Source organism: Rhopalosiphum padi, chromosome 1 (assembly GCF_020882245.1).
Source record: "Rhopalosiphum padi isolate XX-2018 chromosome 1, ASM2088224v1, whole genome shotgun sequence".
Classification (NCBI taxonomy): Eukaryota; Metazoa; Arthropoda; class Insecta; order Hemiptera; family Aphididae; genus Rhopalosiphum; species Rhopalosiphum padi.
In genome coordinates, this window is record NC_083597.1 from 61,704,124 (window position 1) to 61,716,877 (window position 12,754).

A 12,754-nucleotide genomic window follows, 5' to 3' on the forward strand; every position below is an offset into this window, starting at 1 on the left:
AAAACTGGTTACTCCAACTTATTGTTGTATGAAAAGTATGTATATAGTTTTAAACAAACTAAGTAGTATAATTTTATGAGTATTTATCTTCAAGTGAACCAATAATTAATTTTCAGAAAATGAATATTCTTAATATATATTTGGAAATGGTCAAGTGAAAAGTCATTACATTTTTTGTTCCTCAATTTATACACTAAAGATTCATTGTACTATTTTTAACCTATCAAGTAAAGCTGTTCTACTGAAACAGTATTTTAAAGTCTTAGAAGAAATAAAACAAGTTTGCAAAACGAAGTCACAAAAAAACCTAACTAGATTCATGATACTGGTATCAGGAAATGGTATTTTATAGTCCATAAATTTGGGCAGAATGATACAAAAATTTAGTTTAACAAAAACTAGAAATCAATATTAAATTAAATACTTATATGAGTTTTATTAAATGTTTATGAAAATAAAAATACATCTATAGACAATTTTTTAAATTTCATATTAGGACCTAAAAATTTTAATCCCATGTGCATGTGGGGCACACACAACAGTTTATTGTCTTTTGTGAAACGTGGCTATAGTTAGAACGAAAGTTGACCAATTTATAATACTTAGAGTACCGCCGATGTTTAAAATGTGTCAAGTAGTGGTGCAGACAGAATTTTTCAATCAACAACACCTTCGTAGAGGGCACCTTCATAGATTTAATTGTAGCGATGAGAACACAATTATTTCCTTCGTACAATTGTTGAATGTGAGTTGTATTGAACGTTGTTGGAATAGTAATAAAACGGCCGTAGATGTCCTCCCCCATAAATGAAATATATCGTGATCTTCACTGATCTTTCACAAAATAAAATAAAAGGGGGTAATAATTTAGATTAATTTTTATTACCTTCATTAAATATTTATTCTTTTAGTATTATATTAATTATACTTTTATATATATTATATTTTAAATACACGTGAAATAAATATCTATAATCCATGATTTACCAGTTCATTACACGTAAATTAAATTCACGGATTTTTAATATAGCCATAGATATTAAGAGTATATATATATATTGATATATTTATGATTTTTAAATTAAAATACACTTGAATTAAAAATACGCCATCACGTGAATCTTCACGTTCACATCCGAGAGTTCTACAATCTAATTCAAATAATGTGTGGACAAATACGATATATTATTGTTTGAGGAAAATGGTAATCCCTAAATAAAACCATTTTTAAACAATAACAGTGACCTTTAAAAAACAAGTAATCATGCTTCGTCAAATATGTATTCAGTTAAAATATTAACACTAGTCCGCGCTTATTAAACTATGTAGGTATTTACTTTTATGTTACCAGCTACAACTTATTGTGTCCGTATGTAATTTATTAACTATGATATCAATGGAAACCGTTTAAAAGGAATTTTGAATTAAAGATAATATTCTGTCGGAAATCAATATTCTTTTCTGTAATTGTACTATAATTAAATCTTGAATAAAAAAAAATAACGTTTTTAATACACCAATTAAAGCAAAAATTCATGCATTTGAACATTTTTTTCTGGTTGACTAAATCACATGCTTATAAGTTCACATTTCAGTCATTTCACAATGTTTGTGATTTAATACGTTTTTAGTGCATATTTCGATAGTTTATCGATATTCAATCACTCCGATAAATATTTTTCATGAATCAAGGTCAACAGTTATATTAAACTGTAATTTGTCATAAAGACTAATTTGTTATCATAATGGTCAGTTGGTAGATTATTAGATTAGATCTGTATTGGCTGTATTATTGTTTTTATTCATATAGGTACTTAGAAAAATGAATAAAGTAAAATAAAGAAAAATTTTAGTGCAGTATGGGTGTGAAATAGTGTAATCACATATTTTTAAATGGATATTTGATGATTTTTTTAGTGCATAAAAGTCCTTGATCTTATACCAACTAATTTATTATTACCTGCAAGTTGACTAAGCATTTTATGAATCTATTGTGGGAGACCGTGGTTGATCCATTAAATCTTAGTAAACCATTAAATTAAATTAATATATTTTTCATATAGCTTTGTGTATTTATTCAAAATTAATTAAATTAAATGTTAGTACATTTTGACTTAAAAATAATATCATCTTTTCTTACAATCTGAATTTTTGTAACCATTTTAATGACCCTGTCCAACTAGAAATTATTTAAATACTGGTAGAGTAATAGATTTATTAAATGTTAATAAATATTTCAATTGATTAGTTCTGACTTTCTAAGTATTTTAAAAATTGTTAAAAATTTACCTATTTTGACCTATTTGGACCTATTTCAAAAGGTTAATCTTAGTATCAGCATAAAAAAAGTATATTCTGTATGGAAGTATTTAAAGGATTATATTTAATTTATACATATATATATATATATAGCTATAGCTGAATAAAACCCGGCTTTGCTTGTGTATTAAATAATCGAATTATCGATTCGTATTCGTATATATAAACTGGTTTTTTTTTATTATAATTAAACTTTCTAAGGCCTAGTAACGTAATATATATTTTTTATGATTGAACTTAACTTATGATATTTATAACTGAGATGACAAATAAAATGAAATTAAAAACAACAAGAGTGATTTACTCGTAGGCTCATTTGGTACACCCTTGTGAAAAAAAAATCGTTAAATTATTTAAATAACACGCTAAAAACCATAACCTTTAAATACAAATCCCCCTCTCCTTCCCCTCAGACAAAAAATAATGAAAAATCGGCTGACGTGGTGACACTTAGGAGGGCATTTTGAACATCTTTATGAAAAAAAATTGGAAAAAAGTTAAATAGTGTCGTCACAAAATTGGAACATAAAAAACGCCTACTTTTCTGTTGTATATCTAAAAGGAAAAAATATGATTTACTGGTTTTTTTTTATATAATAATATATAGGCACCTGAAATAGGTATTTGAATGGATAAATTATATAGTCAACAATGTTTTATTGTGCATCTGAATCATTTTAAGTCTACAATGTTATAATAACAATTCATGATACCTACACAGTACGCGGCTACACCTAGAATATACTATAGATTCATATTTCTACATTCATAAAGCTTAATTGAAATGACAAGTTCCTGGATGTGATTTATGAGCTCATGATATTTTCAACAATTTATGTACATGAGATGAAATAGTTTTGAACGATATATGTGTATGGTGTTTTTTATATTAGAACATTCAATTTGATAAAACCTAATTTAACTTAAATAAATGAAAAAATAAGTTATGCGTTCAAAGTAAAAATCATAACAATAATTAACTAAATATTTTAATAGACTGATGACATTTTATAATATATACTAACCTTCTAAATTGTGTACATGTATTAACGCTAGTATTTGTCAAAGAAAAATTTTCATTATTTTTATTTATTTTTCGAATTTTTAATAAACAGATATAAAATAAAACACGTCAAAAATCTGGTTGTTCTTGAAACAATGAAAAAAATCCAGTTGAACCTCAATATTATCAAAAACTCGTCACCTTGAAATATTGTCTGGAATAGTGCTGATTTAATAAATATACGGAGAATTTTAAATGAATTAATCTATAAAAAAAAAATGAACTGAGTGGTGGCATTTTTTTTAAGGATGATGCTTTTTTCATACCGACATTAATGTTTATAATTTTATAATACTAACCTATTATTAATATTATTTATTATGATCAGATAATCATTAGTAGTTAATCTTTATTACACAGTACACATCTACGAAGTAGTTACTAATTGAATATTAGAATTTATTTGTATTTAATTTTCTGACTCGGCAATTATTATACGCTTAAATATGGTAACAAGTTCATAAAAATACCATAAAAAAAGCGCTCAGTTTTTACCTAATTCTTTAATTTTTTAGACAACTTTTCCAATTTCCCTTTCCGTAAAAATCTTATTTGGACTATTAGGAATATATTTAAAAAATGAGCCTAATTCGGTCCACCAGTTTTCAAATTACTAATGTGTACAAGTGTTACTAATGAACAGAATTTCATTTATTACAAGTATTTACTCGTATATAGATTATTTCTATACTTTCTTATAGTAGTTTATTTTTGATTGTTATTTTTAATTTCTTTTTGCTTGTTGAAATTTATTAAATAACTATTTATTTTTATTTTGTTATGTAAAATGCATAAAAAATTAATTGTTGACTTTTATATAAGAGGCAGAGGAAAAAAATTAGCATATTAACACTGGTTTGAAGGTTCGCTTATAATTTGTAACTATGGGGTTATGAAATGTGCATAAATTGTTAATTTGTTGTTAGGTGATTAGTATTGAATACCTTTCAAACAGATTAATCTCAATATTAAAATATTGCGACTTTTATGATATTTGAATATGTATTATTATGTATTTTATAGATTATTATCAATTCAAAGTTCCGAACTTAATGTGATGTTTAATTATAATAGATTATACATTTTATATAAAATAGTATATAATTATGTATTCATATGAATATTTCACATTAAATATGTTCACAATAAAAAATAATTTTAACATTTATATATAATATGATTTAAAATTTTAAAATATATTGTGATTTTGTGTTACGTAAAAGCTCTTTATTTTTAATTTTAATTTTTTTTTTTAGTTACATTATGCGTAGTCATGTATAAAAATCTTTAAATATGTAATTCGATAAAATATGCAAAAATTTGAATATTTAATTTTTGGGTTGAGTTGTATTATACCTATTATGAATCAAATTTATGTCGAATCAGATTTTGAATATATAGTTTCCTGAGAAATATACAAATTATACATTAAGTTCCGAGTCCTGAAACTTATTGTCGAACTTAGGTTGAATTTTTAAAATTGTATACTAATAAGTAAATAATAAATAATAAGTAATAACATATCATTATTTTCACCGATGATTACAATATTTAAACATTAATCGTGAACTGGATATTCCTATTTTACATCATATGAATTGATTACGCTGGTAGGTATACCAATTATTGACTGTAAATTATAATCATAACGCGTTCATAGATATTGTAAGAAAATATAGTTACATATATCAATATATTTTACCGACTGCGCAATATTAATATAAGGTATAGTGAGTACCGAGAGGAGAGAAATTAGCAATACAACTATTCTCAAAAATTCATAGCAATATATTATTTTTTTATCATCATATTATTCGTAGATTTTTATAGTATATTAAAAATATACACATTGTCTTCCATGCCCTATGGTTCGGCTGAATAGAAAACCTTGATCCATACTTTGTGTGGATTAATATCCATTGACATTACTATCGATAGGATCTGCACTCAAACACGATGGTAATCTGAGTTAAGACTTGTAAGTGCCTATTGCCTATACGTAACATTTTATACACAATGCCATGCCGACAATGTAGACTTTTTTTATACAAGTTACAAGACATCGTATGGATATATTATATGCATATTATTTATAGAATGGTAAGTAGTAGGTATATATGCATTTTATTCTGGCTAAATATACATATTATAGTATACTTTACTAAAAAAAATTATTTAACGCTGTACTAATACTAGCACATCGTGAACTGTAAATAAGGAATAATTTTGAATTATGCAAAAGTTATACATAATTATAGTGATAATACCTAAAGACTTTGCAAGCGTATTGCAATAAATTATCGTTACTTTTTGTAAATACCTGCAATGTACCATTTTAAGCGTTGATAAATTTTTAACGACAAACATTATATTATATTTTAATGAGGAAGTAGGGCACTATGAAGAATTCAGATTATAAATGTATAATAAATTGTTTATGTACCTAATTATATAATAATTATAATAATAGTCGCACGTTATATTCGGATATAAATTCCTCAAAGACTATCTATGCATTTTAAGTCTCACGAAAAATATTCGACTCCGAATTCTTAACAGTTATGTTTTTGTACATATTTGGCTTAGAAAAGTTAATTTTCAACTCTTACAATGAAAGTGTTTAATTTTGTAGGGGCTAGTTGTGTAATGATGTATTCTCTATATTTATAGGTACCTATTTGGTTTGCGGCTTGTTAGACATTTAAATTTCAAATAGTTTTTATTAGCTATACAACAGCCGTCTCAATTATTTATTCGAGCGTCTTTTGCTCTACAAGAATTCAAGTAGGACGAGGCCAAAATCATTTTCTATTAAGACGAGGTAAGAAATTAAATTTCATTAGCATGTAAATGTATTTCATTGATTATGAGCTCCATAATAATTCCTAATTTAAAAATGTAGATTGCTTTGTTCGTGGCAGCGGAAATGGAATTTAGCATTTTCAGATTATGATGCGTGACATATTATTATATTTTTAGTTCAAAAAAAGAATCAATCAATATAAGTCCTATTTATAACAAAAAATCTCGATAATATTCACAGTTAAATGTGTATAGTACAATGTTGAAAACATGAATTTACTAGTTACTACGTCAAACAACTTTGATCTTTTTATACCTTACCTTCGTTTTAAAAAATTATAGGTGTTAAGTAATTAGTTAGTTTCTTTGATTTGTTAAAGGTTATAAAAGACAAATATTATTTGATTGAAAATAACTTTAAATAAATATTCTATACCTCATATGTGTATTAAAATATGTCTTACTCTTATTTAAATCGAAATTTAAGGGGGTTTTAAAAACGGAATACGATTAAAAAGTATGATGATCATTTATACAATTATTCAATTTTAGCATATTATGTGCATTGAATAGTGATAGAAATCACTGCACATACGATTTCTACAAGGTCCTATATATTTACGCATTTGCACATAATATTTCAACATTCAATTTTTACACTAAATTACTAAAGCCACATTAATATCTACTAAGCATTATTTTATTTTATTTTATATTGAAAGACTCGTATGTATACTTTTTGTTGTAGAGAGGAGAAGTAACCAGCAGTATCTATTATGGTCGTTTACAGTGGCGTAGCCATAGGAGGGGGGGCTAAAGGAGCTATAGCTCCCCCCATTGGCCGTATTTTTTATATTGTTTTAAACATTTAAATTTAAATATGAAAATTATCTTACAAATTTTAAATTTTAAATAATTAATACATTAACGCCTAACGGCAAATCAACGTTAATATGTTATCAGTATTTTTGTTTTGTTGTTGTTTTAAAGAAAAAGTTAAAAGTATTTAGCCCCTCCCCCAATAAAAAAATCCTTGCTACGCCACTGGTCGTTCAACTTATAATATACAATTACAAAGTGTAGATTGATTATAATTTATTATAAACTATAATATTCATATATTATAATAGGCGCGATCGCATAATATGCGATGGCAATGCGCATGGTTATCGACATTGTATGCTGTGAATTCACATTTGATTATAAATTTATAAATAATTATTTTATCGATGTACCCCGCCATAATGGTGTTTGTATAATAGTTTAATGATCTATCGTAGAACATCGTAAATAAATGTTCCGTTTAGATTGCATGTAGGCATGTAGGCACCACGGCTACGACGTTATGCTACAGTGGCATCTACATAATGTAGAATGGTAGATAAATACGTACTATACAAGAAATTTATAATAACCGCGAAACTAATTTTATATATCTATAGAAAAGGAGTATAATATTGTATAATGTCATTATAGGTACTTGTATGAATTATATAACATTTTCATAAACAAGTGGGATATTAGAATTGTGTTTTCCACTTACTTAAAAATGGTTGAAAATTAAGTTAAATTAAATTAAGTCTAATCATATTGTACTTTGATTCTTATATTACAATTTTATATTACTACTTAAATAAATGACACGATTTAGCGCAGCGCTAATACTGTAAAATTAAAATGTGATTTTATTTCAACGGAAATGCAAGTACGCTTCAAACAAGTAATGATGTATGTATATTGTATACAACTAATTGGGTAATCCTCCAAAAAACCGGTTCTCAGCTTTACACAGCATATTTCCGTCAGAAACGAAAAAGGTTCGATTCTTATGCCCGCTAAATATTGTTGGGCATTGGCAATCAACACAAAAATGTCACAATACCATGTCTGTACATATTAATATAAAAAAATGTTCTAATTGTTAAAGCATAATATACCATAATATAATATGAACGTACATTTATTTTATGATAAAAAACAGCATAGTTTTAGATTAATGTATATTAGTTAACTGTATAGGTATTAATTAATTAAATCAGTACCTAGTATAGTAGTATAAGTATAATTGCATTTCATAAAAATATAAGCGTTGGAAGTTGGACAAGACTCAGAAGTTTTCAGTATTCTGTTGAAACTTTGAAAGCTCAAATAGAAGATTAAAAAATAACTAAATAAATAAATAGAAAAAACCATTAGAATAGACACAGAATTTGTATAATATTTTTCTATCATTTAATATTTTTTATTAAATAAATAAATAAATGAATATTTTATTAGTTATATAATTATATGCATCTCTAAGTTGTATTTAAATAATTAAAAAAATATATGCAAATGTTTGCTTGTTTTGAATATTTAAGTAACTATCTTTTTTATCCATTTTAAATTATTTTATTTGTTTTCCACCATGTTTTGGGATTAGTTTTTCCGTTTTATGATAAGTAAAGTTTAGTTTCTGTTTTGTTGGCGTATAACTCGCGCACATCTTGACATCTTATATTTTATATATGTATTATATTTTTATACATTTATAGTACGTTTAAGTGCTATTTTAGGTAGGTATACTTTAGGTAGGTACGCTTGTGTATTTTTCATTATATTTTTTACATTATTTCACTGACCCTATTTGTGTATGATCAACCATTTAATATAAACCATATGTATTATACTTAACTTTATAAAATAGTTTTGATTTAAATGTTCTGTATTAAGTTTATTTTCTATTATTTATTAATTTTATGATATAAGTATGAGTCGTGGCGTACAGATTAGCCGACATTCTTTTGTTGACACATTATGTGATTCAAAATTAGTTATATAGTATATTTAGTAGATATAAGACGTACTGTAAAAATTGTGAATATTATTAGGTATACTTAATTATATATATATATATATATTATGTATAAAATACTATTAATTATTTGCTGTGCTTTTGATACATGGAAATGGACATTTTTGCAACTAAGTATTCGAAATCGTACAATTTTGTAGGCTAAAATTGTGATTTGAAATGTTCTTAAAAAAAAAATGTGTGAATAATATGTCTATATCCAGGCACCGGTGTTTAAAATTTCAATTTTATATTTATTGATATAAATTAAATTTAATGATGACTTAAATATAACAATGTGCACATCTCATGACATAAGGTATGAGCAAGAACATAATCTAATTGTATATATCGTAATATATCGTAACATATATATATATATATATAATAAATTATATTTTTTAATATTTTATTTTTGTATGCGGACCTCAATGAAAAACTGAAAAAAATTATGGCCCGTGTAGGTAAAAAGGTTGCTGACCCCTGATGTAGTCGGTGGATTGGGCCTGAACCCAACGAGTAATGAGTATATATCTAACCAGGACATCTAGTTATGACCAGTTGGATTATATATTTATTTAAAAATGTAATTAAAAAATTAGAACTGACGTCTAATAAAATTTAACATAATAATAGCAAAGTATAAAAATTTGATTTTTTTTTGGTTTATTTATCGTGGTTATTTCCTGTGATTCGCCCGGACAATACATAACAGCTGAACATATTCTTTAATCTTTAACAACTCAAAACTAGATTTGTAAACCATGTGTATATTATATAAAAAAAAATTATTGTAAATCAATGTAAGTTATTATATATTGTGTAAAAAATTTAATTGCCACGTATATGCCAAGGTTAAATAAATAAAAAAAGTTACACTAGTAGATTTATTACCTACTATTTTTTCAAAAATCACATCATACAGATTATAATACCAATGGACAATCGTACATATTTCTAATTAATGATAATATTTAAATATTAAAAAAAAGTAATGATAAAAATAAAAATTTAATTTAATTAATTTTCAAAAAAATTACAAAACCAATAAAAAATATTATTTATGTTATTGAATACTCATAAAATTTAGCTGGAGATATATTTAAACATATAGTAAAATGCTACTTTCTGTCTCACTTATTTTCGGTTATTATCATTCGTTATTATAATTAAATAATATATTATATTATAAAACACTAAAAAATTCTTTTTTAATTTGTTCAAAAGACATGTTTACGATTCTATGTTTTTTCCAACAAGGGATATTATATAATGTATAATATGTTATTTTATCACTACTATATACATTTTATGGACAACAATTATTCATTATTGTATGATAATAACACTTTAAATTAGGTTAATTTATATAAATTTATGTATATAGGTAGATAAATCTTAGGCTAAAAATTATGTCAGGCTTTTGAATATTAAATTACCAATTTTTGAACACAGTTGTTAAATATTATATAACATTTGATAATCAATAATACTTACTCATAAATTAAATGTTTTTTTTTCTAAAAATGTGTAGATAAAAGTACTTACAATCTGTAATCATAAGTTGTATAAAAAGTAAATTTGATAACATCAATACCATAGTAATACGAAGTGATATGAGGGGGCTCATCAATGTGGGATCTTCAAACTTTGTTTCAACGTGGGGAGATTTTCAGGATTTGATTTATCGGCTTAAGTTTAAAGACCTTTAAAGAGGATTTATATGGTGTTAAGTTTGTTGTAAAATTGTTTGTAATAGACTTTAGCTGAGGCAGAAACTGTTTAGATTTTTAAGTCTTTGTGTAGAGATTTGAGACGTAGACATACCATGGTAGATGTTTTTTTGAAGGGAGATTGATTGAAAGGCATCAATGGTTTGTATTTGATAAGGCTTATTAGCAGAACTTCATATTTTTAATTTTTTTTTTATTATAATTATGTGTTGTTAATTATTTAAGAATTGGGCTTAATTTATGAAGTCTGGTATTTATAAAATCTTTTGGTTTTTAAATGTGAACCATAGAATTAAAAATATTATCATTCATATTTTTATACTATAAGTAGTTTATTTTTTTATTACGGATGTTTTGAACTTATCTAACTAAAAACTAACAATTTATATTATACGTAAGTAGAATTTAAAACAGGAAAACTAACATTAAGCTTAAGGACAGAACAACCGGACAAGCAAGTGACGATCAATATTGTTTTACTTGGTTGTCATGAATCGTAATAATATAATGAACTCGTTTTAGTTTGTTGGGTACTGGTCAAGTTCATTGCTTAATGTTTTCACAAGCAGTACCTACTTGACTACTTATAACAAACACCTACAGTTTTTGTTTAAAATATGAATGTCGTTTTACTCAGTGTATTTTCTATTTCATCATAGTTATTAATTATTATAGTTGTTATTTGTTCTAATTTATTATTCAATGTATAATACATAAACAAATGCATAGTTTGTTTAATGTTTATGTGTTATATGTATGGTGTATTATAAAAATGAAATAAAACATCAAAACATGATAACTGATAAATTGATACAAAACTTGATAGATAATATTAACCAGTGGCGTGCTAAAAAATTTTTAGATCTGAGGCAAACTATCATTAGACCATCTATGTACCTACCCACATCTTTTAATCTACATTTTTATTTTTACTTAATAGTATAAATATTAGAACTTAGAACTTTTAATCGCACTAAATCCGTTGCACAGTACCAACTATCCACCCTTTAACCAATTTTGGTATTAAAACAATTACCTCAAAAAAGCTTACTTCGGCACGCCACTGATATTAACTATACCTACTACTTAAATGTCTTAAACACATTTTCATTAAATTATGTATCTGACATTAATCAAATAAATATTAAAATGTATAAGTATTAAGTATCAATTGGAATTAAACTTATTCTGTATTTAAATTTCGTACAACGTTTTTATTTATTAAATGAATAGTTTATGTAAACATTTAAGAAGAAGTTTAAATTACTATAGAAATAATTAAATATAAAATAAATACAAAGCGTATTGATTTACAAAATATATGTTTATTTTAAAACCAATTTGAAAATATTCAATAATTACAATAAAAAAAAGTTTGTAAAATTCTCTGCTATACCTAGGAATATATTTCCTGGACAAATCCAGTGTCTTTAATGGTCGTTTTTTACAATCTTAATTGAAAAACTTTTCTTAGCAATAATTTATTGTTTATTATGTATATTTTTCTGAAATATAATACGTTTGCATAGCTACGCTTCTCAGTTTTTGAGAATTATATGCACTTGCTTAACTACTTATTATTAATAAGCACAAGCCAAATAATATATATATATATGTTATTTGTAATGTTAACATTTGGATAATTTCGAAATTAGCCAACTGTTATCATTGCCCGCCATGAATATTATTAAATGTGGGCTAATGTTAACATTAACCGGATAATATGATATTAGCTAAGAACTTTTGGAGGCTTAATAACCATAAAAATGTATCATGCATGATACATGAGATAAAATCATTTTAAATCATTTACAGTATTAAATATATTTAAGATACAAATAGTAATTATCATAAAATACATAATATTATAAATTATTAATATGATATATTATTATTATTATTTAATTTTAATAACCTAACCTACTAATGATACAATAATAAATTTCATTTTATATTTTAAATTATTTCTTAAAATATTATTTTAAGTATAGAATTAAAATATTT